Source organism: Anomalospiza imberbis, chromosome 4 (genome assembly GCF_031753505.1).
Source record: "Anomalospiza imberbis isolate Cuckoo-Finch-1a 21T00152 chromosome 4, ASM3175350v1, whole genome shotgun sequence".
NCBI classification, from domain to species: Eukaryota; Metazoa; Chordata; class Aves; order Passeriformes; family Viduidae; genus Anomalospiza; species Anomalospiza imberbis.
In genome coordinates this window covers 15,454,406-15,480,870 of record NC_089684.1, presented here as the reverse complement: position 1 = coordinate 15,480,870, position 26,465 = coordinate 15,454,406, and the positions used below count along the sequence as shown (strand labels likewise).

General features: G+C 36.6%; 2 long non-coding RNA genes across 2 annotated transcripts in view; one reads left to right on the top strand and one right to left on the bottom strand.

Annotated features, from left to right (window-relative positions):
* The first annotated feature begins 5,250 nt into the window (after nt 1-5,250).
* LOC137472265 (uncharacterized) lies at nt 5,251-10,954 on the top strand. Its single transcript, XR_010998091.1, has 3 exons — nt 5,251-5,308; nt 6,842-6,985; nt 9,133-10,954. It is a non-coding gene; the product is annotated as an uncharacterized lncRNA (long non-coding RNA).
* An 11,049-nt stretch (nt 10,955-22,003) lies between these two features.
* The window catches only part of LOC137473359 (uncharacterized), a 29,803-nt gene continuing 25,341 nt past the window's right edge, over nt 22,004-26,465 (bottom strand). Inside the window, exons 2-3 of the long non-coding RNA XR_010998715.1 lie at nt 24,337-24,434; nt 22,004-22,162 (exon numbers count right to left, since the gene is read on the bottom strand). This is a non-coding gene — a long non-coding RNA (uncharacterized lncRNA). The remainder of the gene's footprint in view (nt 22,163-24,336; nt 24,435-26,465) is intronic.

Here is a 26,465-nt window from a genome sequence, read left to right as displayed (position 1 = left end):
AAACAGGCATGTTTTCAATCTAGTAATATCAGATTAAATAAATCCTGATTTGAAGTTTATTTAATAGTCATCATGTCTGGTGACACTAGAAATGCAAACAAGTGCTCCGGCAAAGCTGATGAATGAGTCATGACTAGAAAGGTTTATTAGTTAAATGGGGTTTTTTTGTAAGTATCAAGTATTTGTACTGCTAGGACATTGTTTTGATATCTCTATGAAGTCTGAGTCTCTGGTAAACAGTCAGACTGAGTTTTCAAAATATGTATTATAGAAAAAAGCAGGCTATGTGTAGGTATCTTACAGACCTACATCTCACCTCTCTGCTGTTTCCATGTAACTCTCACTGTCTATGCTACTCCTTGCTGCAACAGGTGGTCTGTGCATAATGTATATTTTCTTGGGGAAATAGCTGAAAATAATTCTATAATTGCAAGCTTAGAATGTGCCATCCACCCTCTGTCTTTGTTGTATGTGTGCATTATACTCCAATTTTCCCTTGACTGCCAGAGTAATTTCTGTTGTCACTATGAGCAATGCATTAATTTCTCCCTTTAGATGAATCACTAGACACTCTCAGTGTAATGAGGGAAGGATATGAGTCTGTGCTTCCATTAGGATTTGGGACCCCAGGATTTATATTACTATAAGAGCGAAGAAGGTATGTTTCCATGAGAGGGCAGAGCAGCAGGAGCTGCTGTAATAGTTAAAAAGAAGTATTCATAACAGTGCTAGGTATAAGAGTCAAGCCAATAAAAAGCTGAGCCCTGGCTTTAGATGCAGAGAACCTGCACCTGACACAGGAATTTCTGCCAGCAGTGCAATTTGGATTTCCTCTGCAGTCAGGAAGTTCAAGCAGCTGCATAATGATTACCTTAAATGCACGCACTCTAAGCTGGGGGCTACTGTTGGTTATTTCTTTCAGGTGTATCCAAGGAGGAGAAGTCAGTATTTGGTTTTCTCTGTAGCCAAATTGTAGATCTATCACAATTTACTGTACATTTTTCTGCTTTTAAGGTAAATGCTGAACCCAAGAGCAGTGTAGATACTTTGGAAATTACTTGCACAATAAGATTAGTACTCCCTAGTGAATATTCTGTTGGCTTATGTAGTATAGTATCTGTGATTTTCCTTTTTTTTTTTTTTTTTTTCATTTCTGGTGGATTTTTTAGTTTTGTTTAGTTTTTACTCAAGAAATTATCCAGGCTAGTGGCTGCTGCAGCTGCCAAGCCCACTCTGCCCTGACAGAGAAGAATGCAGAGCCCTTGAACTTTATAGATACAACTGTATCAAAGGAGCTCTCACTGTAATATATGATTTTATATATTATATATTAAAAGATAGCAAAATTTTCATCCTTCCTTCTTCTTACCATTACTAATTTTATCTGGTTTTATCAAGGATTAGCAAAATATGAGCCTGGAAAGAATTATCTACTGCTTTGTTTTGAAAAGATTCCTCCTCAGAAGAATACCTTAGAATTTTTTTGCAGTCTGTAAAACCTACAGAAAATCATAAATTTTCTTTGGCAATCTTTTATTTGAACTGAAGGAAAGTAAAACAAAGTCAATTTAAATGGAAATAAAAAAGAGAGTGAAAATGGTGGTCTGATGGGGTTTAATGGAGAAAGCAGACTAAAAGGTTTGCTTTGGTTTAGCTAAAATAGATTTCCTGAGTATTCCTAAATAGCTGTCTACTTGTGTTCCTTTATGAGAACTTTTTGCCTTCCAGATTGGATATTGCATATTTAAATGACTGTTTTAAAAAAATGGAGGTGATTTATAAATTCTTACCTTGAAGAAAGAATTTTAATTGGTTCCATTCTCGTCGTGTGCTTATCAGCTTCTTTTCTCTTTTTAGCTCTTAGATGGTTAAGCTACCAAAAGTATGCACATAACACATCCTGATTCTGGTTTTTTGACAGTTAAATTACACACAATTAATATTTTGGCAAATATTAGGTTTTATAAGTTCTGCATGCATCACCCCAGTCTAATATATAAGTTAATTATACAGTGAAGAGAAATGGGCAAGTGAGTAAAATCCTTTTTTATTTTGTTATGCTATTTCATGTCTAAAAGCAATAAGCAACTATTTGGACTTTTGGTCTAGAAATGAAGGCACATCTTTTATTTCAGCTTTTGCTAGATTATTTAGTACACAAGTACATTAGCATTTATATTAGATTTTGACTTATATTTCTTCCTATCTTGCAGTTTTCTTCTTCATGGCATGCTTTGGGCATCAGTTACAGTTCAGAATAAGAACTCTGCTTTATTGTGAACATTCCTTTCACAATTATATGCTGCAGTAAAAGACAACCATCATGGCAAGCAGTTTGAGGTAAAGATGAGTATTAAAAACATTGCTTGTCTATTTTTTTGGGGGTGACCATAAACATTTAGTCAGATTAGGAAGATGACTTTAGAACTGTGTCTTTTTTGAAATGATGTGTGGTTGCTGGGAAAAGAAACGTTTACAAATGTTTGTATTGCAACAAAACGAAATACACAAACAGCTAAGCTTTGCGTTTTCCCTTGTTACTACACCACCACAGAAAGTAGACCTTACACTATCAAAACAAGCAGGAAAAACCCCTCTGTTTTGGGGGACAGTGGGTTGTTTGTTCCTTGGTTTGTTTAAGTTTTATTTTATTAAATGGAAGAGAAAGAGCAGAAAGAAACTGAGTTTCTGGTAGGTGATGAGGTAGCTATGTTGACCTGTTGCTGAAAGAACCAAGGAGTGTAGAGGTGGTGGCTGTAGCAAAGGATTTTGCTTTTTAAATTGCCTTAAAACCAGGGTTATCTGGGAAGTTACTGCATCACACTTGTTTGTTCTCACTTATCCTTACTAAAGTTAGACCTTTTATCTACCGGAGATCTGACCATCTGAATGCTAAAGTTTCTAAGAAACTTGGAAAAAGCTTTATAGACAAGCTCTTCTAAACAGCCCAAACAAAAAACTTTCTGTGGTGAAAAGTTTTTAATCTTGTAAGTTTTGAATTCAAATTTTGTAGAGATGTAGAACTCCAAACTTATGTTCATGTAAAAGCATTCTGATTTTGCATTATGTTCTCTCTGTATAAATGTTTTTATATAAAATGACAATATGAGAGTCCACAGCCCAATTTCATGTGTGTAGAACTGTGTCAACATGATTTGGCAAATACATCCAAATATATGGTCTGTGCCTGCTTTAGTCAGATAACTGATAAAAGAGAGTCAGATCTGCTGTAGTATATGTAAGTACAGCACTGAAATCCATAAAGCTAGACTTCTGCAGCATTAAAAAAGGACCACATCCCATAGGATCAATGTTGATAGTTCATCTTTCATCTTGAGGGTACTGGAGCATATTTTGTAGTCAGTCTAAAGAATTGCTCTGTAAGGTTTGATGAGGATCCAGGATTTTTTCTGCTTTAAGGACCCCACAGGACCAAACATATACACAGAAAAGGGATATTAATATCTGGTCTTTTGGACATCAGGCACTCAGTATTAAGCAGTGCAAAAATTGAGGCAGGGTGGGAAGATTGAGGAACAAGATTTTACTACTATATTTTTATATAAAAGGATTTTGTTTACTGTTACATAAGAACATAGTACTAAAGGGAGTCTTAAGGGTGTGAAACTGGTGAGAGAGAATTTTCCTCTGTGTATTCCCATGACTTTCCTGTTTCTGTGTCTCTGAATATAATAGTGTCAATTAAGCCAGTTTGCATGCCAAAAAGCATTTATTTTATTTTTCTAACTTGGTAAATATGGTCTCTGCAGTGAAAATCTAGATCTATGTGAAACAGTGAAATGAGTTCACATTGTCATATTCCAGCTAGAGTCTTAAGTACCAGGCTGTATATATTCCTTGTTACCTTTCTCTTTTATGAGACTCCAGATTTAATGTCTGGGTATGAGGAACGTCCCAGTAAAGCTTACAGAGCACATCTCACTCATGAGTCTCATCAGGACTTTCACAGATGTGGCCTGAAGGGTGTTCAAGGTATCCTGAACTATGGGGCATTAGCAGTAACTGGTCAGCTCCTCTGTGCTTAGATGGCATCTTGGAAGTGCCCTGGTCTTCCTTGAAGGTCTGTGGTGCCTGCATGGTAGGATCAGATCCCATGAGATAGAAGTAGGTAGCATCTGCTGAGGACTTGAGCCTTGACATCTGTTGAAGAATAGTGCTGTGGCAGGGACAGCTGTACGTGCATTCTAGTATGGATTAATGGTAAAATTGGTTGAAGGCTTCTGACAGACATGTTAGGGTGGATTCATTGCATGCTTCAATTCTACTGGAAAATATTAATGAATCTTTCCAAGACATGGATCTGTTAGATTCCCTTCCTCGTTTGAAGTTTTGAGTTATTCATGTTACTCAGTCTGGATTTCCACTGATATTACATTGCAAGCAAGTAATTCACAAAAGGTTCCTGTAGAAGTGAATGAGTATTGAAAGACATTATCTATATAAACATTAACTCCTCAGCAGGTGGCTAACAGGAAAATTCAAGTCTAGTTCTTGACCTGAATTAAGAACTCTTTCTGTTGTAGCTGATGAGGGCCTGCTGCCATGTTCTCCATTGCTAACTTAGAGTAGAATCAGCAGCATGAGTGAAAATAAGAGCTTCAGAGATCTTTAGTAAAGATATTGCAATATATCAGAACTAGAATTCAATTGGCATTTATGATATGGGATTTTGTAAGTTAGGTTTTGAACCACTGTGACTAGAGAGCCTTTCACCAGAAAACTGTATTGGCAATTTCACAACAGTTTTGAAGTTGTTAAAATGTTTTTCAAAAGGGAAAACCAGTTAGATTTTGTTTCAAAAAATAAGCCTAAGAAAAAAGGCCTGTTTAAACAGTCTCTGCTGTAAGAATTTCTTATGACTGTGAAGAGCTATATAGACCCTAGAACTGAGAGAGGAAAAGGGCAAGCTTGAAAGGTGGATGGGCCATATTTCATGGTTCTGGGAGTCACTGTAATAGTAAGCCTGTTTGTGAAAATGAGGATGAGATGTAGAAGAACAGGGCAGGTAAATCAGCTTCTTGTAAAAGTATCTCAGCAGTAAAGGAAGAGCAACTGACATTAATATTGCACTTGGAAAAAGCCAACAAGCTTGGAGCCTATTGCATAAAGACTTGCAGAATTATGGTAAAAATGTGTTGCCCTTCACCTGATGTCCTACTGAAGCCAAAAAAACCTTTTAATCTGAATGATTGGCAATACAAGTTCATTTTCTTTCCTCTGTTTTTAGCTCTGGGAAGTGTACTCCAGAACCCTGTGTATCGACCAGCTAAAGCTGAAACTGAAAGGAGTGGGAAAGGGAGGGATGATCTTTTTTGTTTTTATGTTTCTAAGGCAACCTTCAATTAATGAAGATGATTTTTAAAAAATATAATCTCTTATTATAAAAGTCTATGCTTGTTTTTCAGGAAAAAAAAATGCCTAGTGCAGGGAAACTTCCTCGTGGGGGGTAGCATTTAAATATTTTGGGTTCCATAAAATAATGTAAAGCACAGCACAGAATGTTGGTAATAATGAGAACTGGCAAAATCCTTACTTTGGATCACAGACTGTGCTCTGTTTTACTGAATGTACTTGCAGAGGGCTACCTAAATAATCACCCCACCTTGCCAAGCCTCATGTTATTAAGTAGCAGATGCAGGACTAGAAATGAAAGAAAGTGTTGTTAAGGTTCTGTAAGGGTGAGAAATGCAGGCTCCATGCAGAAGCAGCTGCCAGCTGTTGCAGTTTGTAGGACAGTGGTTGAAGGGGTGGTTTTGTAGACATTTCTGATCAGGTTATCATTAGGAGAGGGTGTTATGGATGGATTTGAGTGTGCTATGTCCTATCTCCAGATTTACAGCATGACAAGTTCTAAATGAAATATGGTTGCTATAGGAGAACTAATATTTTTTACATGTCTTTGTAATGTACTGCAAGATTCCATTCTTTTATCAGCAAAGATAACCCAAGCAGTGCTAAAGACTGTGAACATGAGCAAGGAAAATTAATGGAAAGTTAATTTACCAGACATTTTGAAAACAGAAGAAAATGATGGTGAGTGATGCAAATTGCTGCAGGATGCTGCATCATAAGTTAGGAATTTTTCAAAAACTCAAATGCAGAGCATTTATTTAGTGTCTCTCCTGTTAAAAGATTTGAAGGAAGATTAAAACTGATGGACTGCAGTACTTCTGCATAGTCAGCTCTGGAGATATGTTTCAATTTCCTCAAGCCAATACACAAACCCACAGTTTTTAATCTTAGGCTTTGTATCGGAACAGACCTGGCAAATTCAGTTTTTCCAGGTCTGATTCAGCATCTTCATTTGGAAAGTCTGCCTTGCTCACAATCTGAATACATTATGGTTACATCCTATACTATCCCAGTGTCTGTTTTTGTCAGTTCAGTAACATAATGTTCCAGCATCGATGTGTGTAGTTGAGGATGAGGATCCTTAGGCAAGGTAGAGTCCTTAGAGCTAGGCTTTTTTCTGCATATTATTGCATATGGCACTCCATCCCCCACAACATGCACAATTCTATTTTTCTGTAAGGGAGGTAGTAGAAGAAAATGTCTAAATCTGAATTTAAATTTACAGTTGCATAAGAGATGCATGTATCAGAGATGTTTATTAGCAGTAACCAGTTCTTGCTCAGCCTGTTAAATCAAAGCTCTGCAATCTCTGAAGTCAGTTTGCCCATGCCCCTACTCCCCTCCCTGGAGCCTAGCTACCTGTCCCAGTCTTGCTTGGGACAGGTTTCTTGAACCACTTCCACTGAATTTGGACATATCAGGGAGTTGTTTTTTTTTTTCTCAAATCCTACTGCTTTCCATTCCGTAGAGCATACTTGCCATCTGGAGGGAAACAGAAAAGCCATAGCAGTTGGCTGCTGGATGTATAGCCAAAAGAAAAAGAATTTGTAAGTAATTGTGTCTGAAATCTGTTAATTGGAGAGAATAAATGGATAATGAAGAATACAGGAAGGTAAGTGATTGTTGAAGTCTGTAAATGTATAGGAAGTGTCAAGTGATAAAACATGACATAGCACTGAAGGGGCAGCTGTATGACCAAAGCTCATTTGAGAAACTTTGTACCTTTAGCCACTCACAGAAATAAGAATAATTTTGTGTAGAGTACATAAAATGCTCCAGAGCTCTGCACTTATGCTGCACAGTTCAGTCCCACCTGAATTCTGTTTGACACAGTTCAACCATGGAGACCTAACACTTGGCGTTTCTAAGTCGTGAAGGTCTGTTGAGGAACAGCTGCTTTAAAAAAATGAAAAATATAGATAACCCAGGCCTAGAAAAATATTGTGTTCTATTCTTAATATTTGGGTGATCATCAGATAAAAGGCTTTTTATTCAAAAACATTAGAGATTGTACTACTTCTATCTACTTAAAAATGGAGAGAAAACAACTAACAGAATAACCTATTATGTAACATCATGCAAGTAAGTTAGAATTGGGCAAAAAATAATTACTACAAAACATGTGAATAAGCATTATCTGTTTGAGTCCTGTCTTGAGCTGCCTTAGCTGACTCATAAAACACAAATGTAACCGTGGAATTGATTATTTGCTGCACATTTAGGTAACGTTAACACAATAACTGGTCATGAAGATTCCTTTTGCTAATGATTTTTATATCTCTTGTGTCTGTATATTACCATGCCTTGTGCTTTAGGACATCCTGGATGTACCAAAGAAATGCTGACAAATCAGATCATTCAACTGTAAAGTTCTCCTTGTGATCCCTGCTTCTCTGTTATGGCTTACATTATCACAGTACCTCTAATTCAAGCTCTCACAATTTTATGGAGGGGAGTAAGAAATCTTGCTTAAATGATACAACCCAAGGAAAGCAGGGAAGGAAAATTAGCTTGGGATAAAGCAGGATCTAAGACACACAACCACAACTGCTAATTATTTCTGTATAAATAGCAGGTAGGCATGGGCTAAGGTAGACCTCACAAGGTAACTGTGAGGACAGCTGCTTAATTGTTGTTAAATGCATCAAAAACTTTTAAAGTAAAGAAATATTTTAAAAAGTCCAACAGCTTTTCCCTGCTCCAACCCCTTTCTGGTAAGAGGAGAAAGGAGAATAGCATCCAAATGAAATAGTCTCATCATATCTGTAATACTAAGAGAAAAAAGAGGATTTTTATAGTTTTCCATTTTAAAGAATTTTTATGGATTCGAGTACCAGCAGATCTCTTGTTAGCTGTGTTTTCTGCCAGAAGCTTATACAATCAGTACCAAATGACTAACAGAATATAATTTCAGTATATGCTATTAAATGTGAATAAGTGTGCATTGAGGACTGTTCAAAACTAAATTTCACCAATGTTACTAAGAGCTTATAGAATATAGAAATAGAAACAACACTAGAAAATGGAACATATTCCTAGGATAAGAAGGCATGTAAGGAGACAGGGCTGGAATTGTAGCATTTTCCTCTTCTTCTTTCATTGATCTGACAAAAGCTTTGTATGTGATAAGATGCTGTGCTCTTTGCAGCCTCACAGAAAATCTTATCTGTTTAAGTCATTTGCAGTGGACTTCAGAACTGCTTCATATGAAGAGTACCAAATGAAGCTCAACAGATGAATACTTTCCATAGGATAACTCAAAGAATCTGTCTTGTAACTAGTCTTGTTCATGCTGTTCAGTACAGTGAGGTATATGATTGCTGTGACCTTCAAGTGAGCATTTGGATTTTTGAAATTCACGAGTGTCACTTATTCTCTCCAAATAGTCTAAAAAAGCTAAATGGACAAGAATTCTTGATTATAGCCACACATAGGTTTTCCACTCCAATTTCTGATTTACAAGTGCTGGAACAGAAATTTATTCTTCTCCAGACAGCTTTTAATTTGGCTGTCAGATGAAAAATTAGGGCTGCTAGAGGGAACAATAAAAAAAAAGAGTGTCTGTTGACCCTCTAAACTGAACTCCTTGTCTGAAAGCTGCTTGTTGTTTGGTATTTGCTGAGTAATAATGAATGCCTACTGAGAAACAGACTCAGAAAAACAAAAGGTATTCCGGACAGGCACTTTCAAGAAAACTGTAGTCTGGCATCAGGTTCTCCACCAGGTGTATTAAGGTTTTGAGCTTTGTTTGTCATGCAGGAGAACTCTTTGGGAGCTGGACAGAAGAAAAATCTGCAGACTGGAGTTCGGCTACGGAAACGACAGCTTTCCCTCTCTGGAGGACACTGTGCAATGAATTGATCAGTGCCAACATTCAGGCTTTACATTCACCAAGGTGTTACTGACTGAAGTCCAGCTGTGAGAGACCAGAGAAATTGTCCATTTGAACTGAATGCGAGAGCTCAGCTCCTGTGCAGTGAGGTCGGATGACTCAACAGAAAGCACAGTTACTGCCAGAGGGGCTCCAGGAGCTGCAAATGTGCTCCTGACTGCTTGCAGCACAGCACGAGACTCTTCAAGATCCCAACCACGTGTAACGGTGCAAGTGACCTGGCTTTTTGAGGGAATACATGGGTCCATCTAAACTCTTTCACTGGAAAATCATTCAAGTCAAAGGATGCACCCAGCAGCAGGGATTCCTTGGCCCACAGACTGAATGTTGCGTAGGTTATTTAATGCCTGTGTACTCACCAAACCTTGATTCACCATTGCCTCAAAATGCTCTCATCCTCAGCTTTAAGAATTTTCCTCTAGTGACATCAAGAATTATATTAACTATTATATTGTCCCTAATTTTAAACTTGCATCAAATTGTAAATAATAAGCTTTTGACTACTTGAGTCAGAGGTGAACCTATTAAAACCACATTTGCTTACAATCCAAGTAGGATTACAATTTTATTCTCCCTCATGAAATCGCCACAGAAATTTCAGGCTTGGGAGGAAAATGTGAAAATTAGATGTGAAATTACACAAGGTTCTCTGGTAGGTGTGTGTGCGGCTTTTTGTGAGAGATTAGTAATGTGAATTATCTTTTTTTTCTCTTCAGGACAACACTGCACATGCTTATTTTAATATGGTAATTGGCAATGTAAATAATGGACTTAAACTGACAGTGAATGTAAATGTGTGCTAAGATCAAACTATGTAAGACAGAAGTTTGTTTTTATGTGAGTAGTTGTCTGCAGCAAAGGGACGGTAGGAGGTAATTCAATAGCATCAGTGTTTTGAAGAGTTATAGCCAAATCTGCCAAAATTACTTCTGTCTGAGACCTAGGTCCCATAATTACTACTTTCTGTAAGTCTTGAGACAGTACTTTTATACCTTAGATTTTTTTTCCTGAGTTTACAGCCAAAAGCAACTTAAGTTTTGCAGAGCTCTCTGTATCTAATAGAATGAGACAAAAATTCTCCAATTATGTGTTCCTTAATATATTGTATTATGAACATAAAAGATGCCCACCATTGTTCAAACAGGAGAAAAACTTAGACTCTCTTCCTTCAAGTGCTTCCAATCTTTGGACCTTATCCCTCCTGAAGCAGAGTTCTGCAGTTGCCCACAAAAGGTGCAGGGCTCAATTCTATATCATCCTAAAAAACATTAAGGCTCTATTAAATAAATGTGCTTTTGCTAAGGAGCTGAAGAAAAAGCCACCAGTCTAACTTATTCCATATAACCAAGAGGGTGATTAAATGTTCCAAATATGCAGAAGTCAAATGTCCCATTTCTGCTTTAAATCTTTTCCTTTTATAGGCTGTGGGTTATACTCCCTGCTTTGAAAACCTGTGCTGTTTAAGAACAAGAATTTATTTACAGTTTTGAAAACTTGCAACTAATCTTGGATGAATAGTCTGAATTAACCTTTGGCAGAGAAGTTGTAATTTCTAAGCCAACACATAGCTGTATTTTGCATTAGTTTAGGAATATTGGGTACTTTGAGGGGTTAAGAATGAAATATTTTCCATGATTCATATCTCTTTTAGCTTGAAAAGTCAACAACTCCATTCCAGTGTAGCCAAAAGGGGTTTTCAGTCCAAAATGTCTCATTGCTTGCAATTAATTTCGGCTCTTGCAATTAGAGTTTTGTATCCCAATGCATTAATGCATGAAAGCAGCTGCACAATGAGTAGTGCCACATGTTTGAACTAAAAATAATCTGTGTACATTGTTGCTGTGCAAACAGTTGTACATTTTGGTCACTGAAGATAATCTCTGTGTTAGAACAGCAGAGACGCATACGAGATGCAAACTGTACAACTGTGAGGGAAAAATTGTGTGTGCCTGCTTGTGCCACTTACCCATGCCCTGTCCGTTTTTGTCTTAGCAAGTATGCTGAATCCTGTTATTTAAATCCATGGAAAAGTACATCAAAACTTTTAGTGATAAACATATTTAAGCAAATGGAAACTACTTTATTTTCCATGAAATAAGGATTTTGGATCTTAGACAACTGAAATGCTGCTTTAGGGAGGGAGGAAAAAGGCTGTGCTAGTTTAGAATGAATTCTGTCTTGCAGATGTATCCATGGGAGAGGGTAAAAAGCCCTCTCAGCTGAAAATAGCATGCTTTCCAACTTTATAAGCTCAATCCTTCTTCCACCGTGCTGGTTTTGGCTGGGGTAGAGTTAAATTTCTTCACAGTGTCTAGTACAGGGTTGTGTTTTGGATTTGTGCTGAACACAGGGTTGATGATATAGAGATGTTTTTTGTTATTGCTGAGCAGGGCTTACACAGAGCCAGTGCCTTTCCTGCTTTATTACTGCTATGATGGCGAAGACATTGGGGGGTGCATCAGATGTTCGGAGGGGACACAGCCAGGACAGGTGACCCCAACAAACCAAAGGCGTATTCTAGACCGTATAACATCATGCTCAATATGCAAAGTGAAAGGAAGAAGGAGGAAGGGGGGACATTTGGAGTGATGGCTTTTGTCTTTCCAAGTAACCACTACATGTGATGGGGCCCTGCTCTCCTGGAGATGGCTGAGCACCTGCCTGCCCATGGGAAGCGGTGAATTAATTCCTTGTTTTGTTTGTGTATGCTGCTTTTGCTTTCCCTATAAAACTCTCTATATTAACCCACTAGTTCTCTGGCTTAGACCCTTTCAATTCCCTCCCAAGTCCTGCTGGTTGGGGCGTGAGTTGAGTGGCTGGGTGGTGCCTGATTGCTGACTGGGACTAAACCACAACATCCGTTTACAGGTCAGTGTTTTGTGGCACTATTGAAGAGTCTTTGTCTTTCAAGAAACTCCAGAAAATGTATTCTGATCCCTATCCTCTTAACATTCATGAGTGGCTTACCAATGGGTGACTCCTTTATCCAAACTTAAGAGTAACCTTTGGGTCTCAAAAGCACTTGCTTCTACTTCCAGCCTTGCACCTTAATCTCTGCTCCCCATTCCAATATAAATTATACAGAGGAATAGATTATGTCTAAGTTGTTTTTCTTTTTTCTTTTGTTGCAGATTTGCAGCCTACATCTTACATTATGTACACTGGTGGGTGTCCAGTGCAATACTGCACTAGACCAGAGCCTGGGTCATCACACATGCTGGGAACTGCTGGCAAAGTGCACCATAATGAAGAAGACCATACCATGTTCCATTAGAGGATAACAGGACTCCAGCTATCACTGCTTTGTTGGTAATAACATCTTAGATGTGTTGTCTGTCTTTGTTTTCCAAGCACAGTGCAATGTGCTTGACTGCCAACAGCCATAACTGAGAGACTTTGGCTGCTGCCTTTCAGCATGGACCCCTGTCTCCAGTCAAACAGCTTGGATTATAAATTTCCAGTGGAAATTGTGAAACTCCATTTCTGCAAGTAAGTCATGATCTTATTTGATGGGATGCAGTTTCAGGTGGCTGCTGGTCACCAAGCAAAATCTGAACAGTCTGTGTGTGCCCTGTCTGAGCACAACAGAATGGCAACATTGGTAAAAAAAATGCCTAGTTATAGTACTAGCACATAATTTATTACAGAGGATAATATAATTCTGGTTAATAAACTAGGTGCTTTTAACAATTTACCTGTCATTAGATAAATATCTAATGTTTTCAATAGTTCTCTTATATCTGTTAAGTTAGGTTAATGACAATATATTATCAAGCTGATATATGCACTTTCTGGTTTTCTTTCTTCCAAAAAGGCAGCATCAATTGAATACTGAGAGTGGAGAAAGCAGGGCTGGGATCCTGCAGCTGAGCACACAAGAAATGCAGCATAGAGACAGAGAAGTGTTTAGTTTCCCATTCAGAAGGAGTAAAGAGAGGAAGTTTTTAAGTCCAGAGTGTTAGCTATAAAGAGACTTTGATTTGTGCATAAAGAAACTGATCGCTATTGCATCTGTACCTGAAAGAATGGGAAACAAAAGGGGATATATTCCCTCTAATTAGGATTACAGCTAAACCTGGTTATTAACTACTTCTAAAGGTGAAAAACGAGTATTGGGCCCAGAAAGAATGATGGTATTTGAGTTCATCTTTCTCTTATTTCAGACATGGTCTCTGCTTTTAACTCTGTGTTCATTTGTTCCTTTAATTTGTTTTTCTTCTTTTTTTCCCTTTTGAGAGTGAGACAAGAGTAATGTGTGGCCATGGAAGAACTTGCATTGTACAAGGTTTTGTACTGCATGTTGGCAGACAAGTAGATGTGGTTCTGGCATCTCATTTGTGCTCATTTGAGTTTGTTTACTGACAGTAAACACACAAAAAATAAACAAAAAACTGTGAGAGAGCAAATTTTTTACTTGTACTTTTGCCAAGATGTACTTGCGGACTCTATGCCAGGATTTTCAGTAATGATGGCATTAAAATTTACTCTCTACTCCCTTTGGCCATAACAACTAAGCTCATTTATTTTTATTTAAATTGGCTATTTTAGAAATCCTCTTATCAGTTAAACCAGCTTCTCTTTTCTAGAATAATAACATGGTTGTGTGATGAAATATAAAGGTCATACTGCAAAAAAGATCTTGTAATGTAGAGCTAGAGAAAATAAAGCATTAATTTCATAATGTTTTAAAGATTTCTGTGTTTCTCCCTCTCTTCACCATAATAGTTTGTTTGGACAATTTTTAAGGTAGGTTTGGCCCTAGAAATTTCAAGGTGCTGAACTCTGAACTTTTTTTTTTTTTTTTTTTGAGAGTGGCTTAAAGACCCTATGCATCCAGCATTCCTTTACCCGAGTTTTGTTCTTAAACTTTAATGTATAGACCATGAATAAAGCAATTAAAATATTTGTAAACACTGGAAAAAAATAAAAGGATTCTTCAAACATACCTAGAATTGCAGGTTGTGTGCTTTCCAAAAAAATGAGTGTTAGCTTATGAACCCATGAGAATTTCTCAGCTGATTTAGGTAGAAGTTTTGAGAACCAGCCCTAGGCTTCAAAGCCTGCCTTCAAGACCATGTACACTGAGGGAAGTACTCAGGGGAGTTTCATGATGAAAATGGAATCCAAACATTTACAAATTGTCTGTTTCAAAGCAGACACTTAAATGTGTCCAGTTAATAAACTTGTAAGCATTATTTTTTGGCCTCGAATCCTTCTCTTCACTTAGGTCTTTTTTTCATCAGAATCCACATCCTAGAAGCCTCTCTTTGTAGATTGTGGAAAGAATGAAAATCTCTTTTGAATATAAAAACTTCCTTGACTAGGCTGTCTGTCCAGCATGCCTGGCACACAAGGGAATTTCCTTCTCTGCTTGAAGAGATACAGAATCATGCCCCTTCTCTTTTTTCTTTTTCTTTTTTTTTTTTTTCAGAAGATGCACCAGCCTGAAGTGTGGGAATAAAAATGCATTGTCCAGTAAATCAGAGGGTGATCATCAGAAGGTATGTGACAATTTATTAGCTTATTGTTCATCATCTGTCTGGGATGGAGTACAACCCACGTATGTCAGTATTTAATGTTAAATAGTAGATAAAGAAATAATACATTTAGTGTTGGTTGTCCATGTATCAATGCTTTTGGCTATCCTCAGATATGGAATATTTTATCTTTATTTTAGTTTTGCTAGTAAATAAATAAAGGTGGGTGTTTAGTCATAGGTGCTTATACATATGAGCTACTGTTCTTACATCTCTCTTGTTTTTACTGCCTTATACTTCAGTGCTTATATGCTACCACCTGATTTGCACTTTTTTTATTTTTTTTCCATATGCTTGAAAAACTCAGTCTTGGGGAAAATTAGATGCATCTGGAAACATTCAAAAAGTCAAAATTCAGACACAAAGAGGGGGGTTAAGTACTGAGGCATTTCAGGTTCCAGGATAAAGCAAGTAATGCAGGGGTTTTAAAAATATCAGTTTTGGATTCAAATGCCTAAATTCCATTTCATGCCCACATTAGGCACCTAGGTCTTGCTTTTTTCTAAACAAATAATAAGGGTTTTTAAACAAGTATTCTTTATAGATATAGTCAAGTTCTTAGTATTGTAATTCTCTGTAAAATTGAACACAAAAATAAAGAAATGTTTAAGAAAGGTAAAATCCCTTTTTAGGAAAGTATCATAATGCCAAAACAAAATCTAGACCCCCCCAAAAAATGTTAATATCTATTATTTCTGGTGCATAAAGAACTGGACCCACTTAACTACTGATTCTTTTAGACTTTCAGAAAGCTGTAGTGTTCTAATAAAAATATATATACTGCTCATAGTGACTGGCACTAGAATGGCATTCATGTAGCCCAACTGCTGTATGAGAGGCATTTCTTTTCCCCAAGAAAATGTGGATACCTAAACCCAGAACAGAGGATGAAACTTGGCTGCTACAGACTAGCATTTATTCCCCTCGGGGAAAGTATTAGCTAACTTCTGGATATGAGCTGTGGTGAGAAGCAGAGGTGTGAGAAATCACAGGACAACAGTGGAAGCCCACAACAGAGGAGACCGAAAGATCAAAGAGGAGCTCTCAGAAATCTGTGAGTCCAGCCCTGCATTCTTGCTGAACAGGAACACTGAGGCAGTGTGCTGAAAGCTTCTGGTGAATTAGAGGAATTGGTATTGGAACAACAGACACAAATAATTAGCAATTCTGCTGTGTAGTGCACTATTAAAATATGATTCAAGTAATGGAAGACTGTTCAAGCCAGTGTAACAGAGTCAGAATGACCTGCACCTCTCCCACTTCAGAGAAGTGGGAGAGAAACTTGGGAGAGAAAAGAATGGAGAACAGCAGATGTAAGGAAAGATTTAAAATAGAGGGTTTAAAATACATACAGCTATTTAAGCTTTTTTTTTTTATTGAAAAAGTTTAATAAAAATGGGGCACTATCTGAACAATCTGTGATTGAGCTGAAGCTCTTACTTGTATTTTACATAAGTCATGCTATCAAAAAAGGAAGTTAAAGTAATTTAACTGAACCACCTAGCAATACTGCTTAGAAGTATAAATTGGACTAAGTAAGAAAATTAGTATTCTAAAACATGAAGTCTCCCTATGGGAAATATGGCATTAAAGATCAGTCTTGATTTCCAATGGCAGATAACTGTTTGATGAGTAGTATAGAAAGCTATTGATAGCCAATAGGAAAAAAAATCTATTTATGTTTGTTTGTTCAAGTGAAATTAATTATTTAGAGGCAATGGTTTTGCAGTAAATAAATTAGTTTCTATGTAAATATAAAGAGCAGTCATTGCAGCAACTCTTCACAGAGCATAATTTGGTGGGAGTTGTTTGGCTTGTGGTTGCTGTTTTGGTTTTTATTGCTAGAAATCCCAAAGGAATCTAAATATAGATATAATCAAAAATTGTTTCCTTTCCGTTTGGTGAATTGACACACTGCAAACAATTTATGAAAGAAAAAAGGCATTTTAACTTTAAAATGTAAGCTAGCCAATCCAGTGAAACCTGCTTGAAAGAAGGAGGAAAGGAAGCATGGAGTTCCATTACTAACAGTAATGCACATTATGGGGGGAAGAACGGAATATTCTTATGCTGATTAGAAAGTATTACCAGGTTGTTTACTTTAAAACTTACAAAGATTAGTGCTTTGTACAAAGGCACCAGTGGCTTTCTCCTGCAACACCTTGTTGCCTGAGCATGGTTTCAGTCAGCTGAGATTTTGCAATCCTTTCAGGGATTGTTCCTTTTTGTATTTGGGAAAGTAAATAAGGAAAAGAAATAGTTTTATTAAGGAGGCAAAAATAAATTACCCTTTCCCATCGAAACACAGTAATGAGAGTGAGTTGTAATGAAAAACAGGAACAGGAAAGAATTTTTTCCCTGTTTGGCCAGTCTTCTGACATCCATCTGACATGCATTTCTTTCCCTAAAGAAATATTGCTCGATTTTTCCACATTTTACATTTCCAGAGGATTTCTTTTGGAGAGAAAGGACCTACTCTCTGTGCAGTATAATGTCAGGGCCTAAGGGTACTGGAGCTTATGGTTCAGGGTGCTCTGGTGCTCTGAGATACTGAGGGAGAAAGCCCTATACCCATCCTCTCCTGTACTTGGGAAACTTTAGACCCAGTAATGGCCATAGAAGAGTAATAATCCTGATGATTGCTGTGCAGTAGAAGCTACACTAACCCTTTTACAAAAAGAAAGCATTAGTTTTGAGGCAGTAATTCCTCAGATTTGCCTGTGCTTGAGCAGTATATACTAAGGCAGCTTTTTTCAGCTTTATGCTATTTCAGCTTTTTTATATTCTTATTCTTATTTTTAATCTCTGACCAGAACAAGAAGGGATAACCTGTTGTCTGCAGAAGTTATCTGGGTGTGAACAGTGGCATATAGACTTAAAGATAACAAGTAGGAATGGAACAGTACTTGCCCAGAGGAGAGCTTAAGTCTTCTTCCCAGGAAAAAAAATTGTCCTATGAAATTGCTTTTTATGCTTTTTTCTAAATTGCTTTTTAAAAAATTGCTTTTATGGCCATATGTATAGTAGATAAGATTATGCCATTTCTGATACTTCCACCAAATAATTTCTTAACAACAACATATTTTTTAATAACTTTTTAATATTTTTAAATAACTTTTAATAACTGGAAATTAACTGCAACTTATTATAATGTTTTAAATAAACATAATTACAATCCATTAGCGAGAATTTTTAGTTGATTTAGTTGGGGCTTTTTTTTCCCCAAACAGAATTATTCCTCTTCCTCATTTCTATTTTAATAACATGTAAGAAAAACAGAAAACAGGAAATTCAAATTTAACCACACTGCTACAATAACTAATGACCCAGTTTCATTGCAAGATGCAAAAATATCTGCAAAGTCTATTTTATGTTCAATATGGCTTCTGTCATTCTTAGAAGATGCAGCCGTATCTGATAGAAATATTATACTTAAATGTAAGTAGGCTTGTTCCAGTTCAGCTAGTGGAGTCTGCAAAGCTAGGAAAAAGAAAAAAAACCCCACAAATTAACATGAAAAATTACTTACTTGACAGAAATTAAGACTTTTTTAGTGTGTCAGGTTACCATCGCTTTGAGCCATTGGTAGTAACTAGAGTTTTCATACTCAGTGTAAATTAATCCTTCAAATTTAGAAATCAGTATAATGCAGGTCAGGTGCAGATTTCTTCTGTCTGTTTCTTCACCAGCCTAGAAAGAGAAAGGCAGGGGCTTGAATAAAAGTCTGTAAAGGCAATGTTCTATTGCCAGGACACCTCACATGCTACCATGCATTGCTCCAGGTAAGCTGAGAAGTCAGTTACGTTTTGGGGAAAAGCATCTATGGTGTTTTAAAATTAATTTTTAAATTAATTTCTATTTTGCTTAGGAAAAAGTAGGTGGCTGATTGTCATGGTTTGATAAATGCAGTTTTGTTGTCAAAAACTAGGTGAGCACAGAATAATTCTTCATCATAGGTACAGCCTTTCTGTGTATTAAATTTTTAGTAAAGTAAGTGGTAATTAAAAACTAAAATTCCAAATGCTATCTCACTTACAAATTTAGGTCTGGCATATGGGTTTGGAAGTGCCAAGGCAACGTATATCTACAGAACCAGTACACACTGTTCCATTTGAGGCTTCACTGCCATCCCCTGTTGCATGGTGGGCTTGGCTGTGTAGGTATTCTTAATATTCTTTTTAGCTGTCCACAGAGAGTACAAAGAAACAGAATTCTTACACATTATTCTGAAGTCCCTTTTAGAAATACAGTAATCAATTCCTATTATTAATTATGGATACATGACTATATCATGAATATATATATTATTTCATATTAACTCTATTCTCAATATCACACAGAACAATGTGAAAATGAAGGTTCATTGAAAGGATAAAATAGGAGCAGTTTCAAGAGGGTAGTTATTGTAACTAACAATTGCCTTTTTTTTTTTTAATATCCATGCTGATATTGAAATACAAAGCTCAGGTTATTCAAATGAGAGTAATGGGATTAAATCTAGAGGACTCTGACCCTTTAGAGATGGTAGTTAAAATGAAGTACCAAAAGAAATTATCATATAAAGATTTAGTTTATAAGTCTCGCTACAGACTGATATTTCAGTCCTTTGTGTGCTCCATCATTGCAAACAGTATTTGTGTTGGCCCTCCATTGTCCTTTCCCACACAGCCTCACTAGGGTTTTTGGGAACAGATGCTATAAAAAGAAGATTTTTGTCTTTAAATATCTTCCTCTCTAAAACAGCTCATAACATAAGGGAAGGCCAAGCCAAGAAAACTAATATAGTTAGGAAAGAAAGCAGGGTAGCCAAGGCCAATACACACTGGCTATCAGGTCAAGTGGACCAACTCTCTATTATGGGACTGTGAAAAAAAAGTAGAAATTCATTCTGGTGCACCTTTCCCAACACTAGTGCTTAACTATCAGAGGGAAAGTATAAGCAATAATTTAAAAAGGTCATTTTGACTATACACATTACACAGGAGAATATTAGACTAAAGAAAACCCTGACCCCATGGAAATCACTAAATAAATATTTCCTTCACAGGGAAACACTGCTACTTATTGCTTTGAGCATTAGATCTTTTTTAAAATCAAGATTTTATTCTGGTTGCAAAGGAAAAAAAATAATTTGAGAAGGTTTATCCATCAAAAAACTGCTAGTGATATCACTACTACTCTGTCATTCTCAACAGAATTATTTTCATGATGTTCTTTGCAAGCATGAAGAACAAATTATAAGACCATCTGTTATTTTGTAGTACTACACCTGTTTAGTTGTCTTCTGGTGTACAATCTAAAAAATTAAATGTCATCACTGGTATTGCAAATGCCACAGCAAAAATAACAAAAATCTGAAATGAAGGTTGTGCTGAAGCTTTAATCTACAAGTAAAACACAAAAGTTTTCTTCTGGAAACTGGAAATGTTTCTCAGCTAGAGACCTCACACTTTGCTCTAAAAATTCTAGCCATTCTAATAACTCCTGCTCTGATGACTTGTGGGTTCTTTTGCTGTAATGTTACAGAGTAAATAATAATGGCTTCATTTTTTGGGTATTGTAGAGTTTAAAACAGCATTTATAGGGAATTAAAAATGAAGTAGTAATATTGAATATCTGTATCAAAGCATATCACATAAGATGAGCATCACAGCATTGCTAACTTGCAATGAGGTGCTCTCATAATCTGTAGCTTCCCCATCCCAAACTTCATTAAAAATGGCTGAAAATAGTCACTGTTCCTTCCAAATTCAGTCAGAAAGCCACACAATGAGAAAGGGCTGCTCCTTGTCACACTGAGAAACTCCCACATGGCATTAGTATACCCCATGACAAGGGAAGATCAGGGGACAATGCACATAGGAAAATAATTCAACTATGGGAAATGAGAAAGTATGTGAAAATATATAGTAAAAACTTCCTGAGAAAGTATGTGAAAATATATAGTAAAAATGTCTATTTGTATAGACATTATATATAAATATATATTATGTAGTAGAAATTGTAGAAATGTCTATAATCTGGCAGAAATAAATAACATAATAGTTTACACATATACTACTTTTACAGTTGGTTTTAATATACCTTTTAGCAATGCAATACAAAATGATGTTTAGATGTGAGTTGTAAGAACAAGATTTCATGATAGGCATGTTTTGTCTAATATTGTTATTTATATGGATGATGCTTCAGTCATTAGAATACACATTCATAGACCTGTGTCACATCCTAACAGATTGATTGGAAAAAAATATACCTACTCACTGATACACATTTTACAAGTGTTAACAACCTCTGTCTTCCATCTTAATAGACAGAAAAATACCTTCCCACTAGGTGAACATGTGTCAGATAGGATTATAAATGTTCCATTATTATTCTCATAGTAAAAGACTCCATTAAAAAATATTAGTTTTTAACAATGCTTTTGCTGTTCTTTCCTTGGCCATTTCCTACCTCATTTGTTGGTTTTGGCTACAAATGCAAACCCTGAACTTTTATTTAATTTATTTCATACAACAGGACAGATTTTGGTGACAGAAGCTTCCTGAGTGCCCAAAATTAAATAAAAAAATGGCATTTGGCCTGAAACTATTAAGTCTTTGTTTTAGAGCTGGGTAATGCCACGATGCCCAGAGAAGGATGTCAATTTAGTGTCTTCTTTCCCAGTCCTCCTTGTTGGCAGAAAAGAAGATTTGTTATTAACAGCCTTAGGGGCTTCCTCTTATAGAGCAGCCACTGGTCAGGCAGGTGTGAGCAGGTAGGGAACAGTGACTGTAAGGGCTGGAAAGGGATGGAAGTCTGGCACAGTGAGTCCACTCAGTGCCAGGCACATCCACATCCAGGCAAGAAGAGTGGAAGCACATCAAACAAAGCTTCATACCTCACCCACAAAACAGCTTTTGCTCAGATCCTTAAGATTTTGAATTACTAGATTCTTGTTCAGTCTTTGAATTCACTTTTAATTTTCTGAAAGACAGAATTTGTTCCATGGAAAGTCGTTCTTCCAGGAGGCATAGGTATAGGCTAGAACAGACCAGTTCATTGCTCCTGAGGCACTAAGAATGCTCTGCATGCATGTACAAATTTCAAGATCTATCTCCCTCATCACTGAAAAAAATACTAAAGGGGGAAAAAAATGTGAATACTGAAGGAAAAAAAAAAAGATAATGCAAAGGGTTTAGTCTATCATGCCACAAATATTGCATTGTTTCCCTGATGTGAAAGGTCTTTAGAGGAGTGAAGCTGCATCTACCACATCTTACCTTTAACATTGTGCCCCTTGGTGTAAGCATAGGAGGCAGAACAAGATTCTCATTCAACACAGAAAAGACTTATTGGCAAATACATTTTCTAAAACCTAGAATGGCAAGTTAGAAAACACATTTGGATTTTATGCTGATGTTGCTGAAATGCTTTGTTAGCTCTGAGTTAAGCCGCTTCATTCCCTGTGGCTCCAGCCAAAAAGAACCTCTAGTTTTTCAAAAGTCTTGACTGTGGTATAATTTCTTTCCTATTAATAATCAGTCAAACAACAGAAAATTAAGTATATCTACTGTGTGATGATGAGACCCTCTGATCTACTGCTACAGTATGGGAGCGATACAGCCCCTTGCTCCATAGCCATGAAGGGCCTTTACACCATGAATGAAAAACAAATTAATAGAAGCCTTTGATATCCTTCCAATTAAGCCTCACCACATTCAAAGTCTCATAAATTCTGTTACTTGAAAAGCAACAGAACATGCTCATACTGCTTCCAGTAGAGGAGCTGCTGGAAAGGGCTGTTTCAAGAACCTCTGTAGAAGGATTTATAAAAGCAATGGTAAATCTTCCCTTCGCATCCATTAAACAGCAGAGTATAAACCACTGTTATTTGATTTCTGTTCATGCAATGGTATTGAGTTTCCAGTGAAGATGCTGAAAACAGCAAGATAGTAGGGAAAACAAAACAAAAAAATATCACTCTCCTGAACAACCCCGAATGCAGAAACATGCAAGAATTGAGGTTTTACAGAATATTACAATCATCAAGGTTGGATAAGACATCCCAGATTGTCCAGTCCAGCCTTTGACAGAGCACCACCATATCAATTTAACCATAGTGTTAGGTACCACATCCAGTCATTCATTTCTTTAACACTTCACGGATGGTGACTCCACCACTTCACTGAAAGGGTGGTTAAGCATTGGAAAAGGCTGTCCAGGGAAGAAATCCTTCCTGAGGTCCAACCTGAACCTCCCCCAGCAGAACTTGAGACCATTTCCTCTTGTCCTGTTGCTGTCCTGAGAGGAGAGACCACCCCTCACCTGGCCACAAGTTCCTTTCAGGCAGTTGTAGAGTGTGGTGAGGTCTCCTCTGAGCCTCCTTTTAGCAGGCTGATTATGAACTAAGCATAATGTAGGAATCTATTTGGAATGCTGCTCTCATCTTGCGCCACATTTTAGGAAGGAATTCTCCTTTACTGTACCCAAGTCCTTTTTTTCATACACCCAACTGAGGACTGGGTATCCCTCTGCTACTACCTGAGAGCCTGTTGTTACCTGTGGATAACCAGAAGCGTATCATAACTTTGTTTTCTACTGTCTTTAATATTTACTGAAAAAGCTGCTACAACTTTTGGGGAATAGAATACGTTAAAGAGACGTGAACTCTACTACTTAAAGTAACATTTGAAAAACAACAATCAAAGCAACCAAAAAGCTTCACAAACCCAGAAGCATGTGAATTTCCTTACATAATTTTACTGTTATGTCTTTTGACACAGCAAATGCACAAAGCTATTTTAATGATACCCATAATAATATCTGAATATTAATATTTCTATAATACACATTTTTTTTAAACCATCACTTTTAGAAGCTTTTATAGTTGAATTCATGCGATGAAAAGCAATTCGCAAAATGTCTTTTTTCAAAGAAATATCAAACAAAATATCAAACAAAGTGCTAGGGAGGTAGATTTACCTTCTGAACCAAGATACAGGAGAAATAGATATAATAGAGAATTGATAGCAGAAGGATCCTCAAGAAGTCATAAACAGATTTTTTTTTTTCTCTACATCTTTCACTGCTTTATTTTGCGGCCAGACTCCCAGACTTGGGGGCTGGCTAGTGTATCATTCCTACACTTCAGGCAAAGCTTTCATTCAAAGATATGAATACCTGACAATATGCATCAGCTTTTGCTAATGAACTACATAAATTGAAGTTCACTACAAAAATAAATATCTTTCTAACATTACAGGCATTACCTATACTTGATACATTTGTGCTCATCACAGAATGAAGTATATAGCACTTCTACCAATTTTTAGTGTTGGAATAAAAAATAAGTCTGTTTCCATAATTTATTTTGTAAAACATTATTGAATAGCAGCCACTTAATTATTTTCATTGGAGAACAGAAAATTTTCTGAGGTAAATTACACATTCACTCTGCATAAGTTAGAGAGATACTTAATAATTTCCTTCGTGCAGACAGAAAAAAAATATATATATATAAATATATACATATCAATTTACCACACCTACAGCTGAGCATATCACCTACAGCTCAACAGCAGCACCTTCATGATGTGTTTACAACCCATTGCTCATATAGTTTATACCACTGGAGATCTAAGACAAGCCTTGAGAAAGAAAAACATTTTTAAAAGAAAATAAAATAATAAATTCAAGATGTAAAAAAAAAAAAAAAAAAAAAAAAGGGAAGAAAAAAGGGAAGGGAACTTAAAGAAACTTAGTCCAGCTTCTCTTTCTGTCTGAGGTTACTTATACAATTGTAATATTCATAAACGACACAGTAAAAGGGCAGTGGCTCTTAACATGGCAAAGACAAAATAAAGCAATTTGAATTTTCTCCGTTAAACCACCACTTGGGACTACAGTGTACCCAAAACAGACAGAATCCCAAGTTCCACTTCTGACACAGAATTTCACCTGATTGATGGCACCCTGTCTCCTAACTTGGTGCTTGTCTGAGGTAAAAATCACTTTTCAGGCCTGCCTAATCTTTGGTTCACATACCACAAATGTCCCTGTAGACCATATTTTATACAGTGGGCCTTTATGTAGTTTTGTGCAAGGTTCCAAGGACACGGTTATAAGATTTTTTTCTTTCCTTCTTAAATTTATTTTGTTCAGGTTAATCTTTAAACTTTACTTTGTTCCAAAGTGTCTGTAAGGATGACTGTTTGATTGCAATGTCTGAAAGCTCTTAACCATTTCCTTATTTGCACAGGAGAAGAAAAAAGAAAAAGGAAGAAAATTTCTTTTAATGAGACCATTCCCCATCATGAGAATATTTTGAAGGGTTGCAGGCATTACTGTAACAGTGGCCTAAGTCAAACCATACACCAAATGCTTCACAATTTGTAGTTTCCTTTGCTAAGCATAATGCCTTATTCTGTCTGGGGTTCAAAACACTTTTCTAAGATGTTAAGCCACTTCCCACAAACTTCACTCTCAGGAAGTTTGAATTGGCTGCTTTTCCAAAGAGGTTTGAAGGATGCCAGTGTTCTCAGCTTTGTAAACTCAAAATGAACTTGTATTTATGTTTCAGATCAAATGAATGGCTTGAGTTTTACATTTTATTTTTTAATCACTGTGGTGGCACTTTGGAATCCAAATATCCAGTTCTCCTTTTTTTTTCTTTGTAAGCATTTGCACTCATATTTTGCCTAGTCTGTTTGACAGAACCATTAGCTTCAGACTTTACACAGCAAGAATACTCAAACAAAGATACTGTATTTCTAAATCAGAGGCTGATGGAGAATTCAAAAAGGCTCTGTGACAATAAATAAAATAATAATCAACTTAAATAGATGATACACAGTGGTCTCAACATACCTGAAAAGATCCACCGAAACCATGTCTCAAATTTATTTTCTTTTTTAAGATTATGCTTATTAAATTTGTAAACCTTAGACATTTTGATTTGAATAATGTATTAAGTAGCAGTGATAAGAGCACTAGCAGCAATGCACTTTTCTTAGCTCTGGAGGAAAACAAACAAAACCAACCAACCAAAGAAACAAAATAAAATAACTCAGTAGTTATCCCAAGTACTTCAAGAGCAGTATCGGGTCAAAAGCAAATTTTGAGGTACAGCTGCTCATGAATACAACACAAGAGAATTTTTACAAGTACCCCACATAAACAGTAAGCAAAAATTAAACTAATAATACAAAAGAAAACACACTTGAAAGTTCTTGGCATAAAAATCTTAGGTTCAAATTCTATCACAGCCCTATGGACTACTACTCTGCCTGTAGAGTTAAGAGAGGGTTGTCTAAAGGCCCAGCCAAGGGCAATCTATTCTGAAGGTATGTAGGCTTATCAGCCACGGGGCCATTTTCTGCACAGAAATAATTTGAAGCAGTCACAGTTCCTATTTTCAGCCAGGAACTAACTGAAGACAAGAGTATTTAATGTCTCTAAGCACTTCTTGAATTGCCTTGCACCAGTTTACTCTTCCACAAGAGCACAGTCCTGAATTTCACCCTCCTTTCAGATCTTCTCCTCTCCTACTTATAAGTGTTCTCAATTTTTGAAAAAAAAAAAAAAAAAAAAAAGCCAGAATGACTCAACAGTCAGGTGTGGATTTAAAAGACTATAAAAATCCCATTCAGTCACTAGATAGAATTATTTAAAATAGAAAG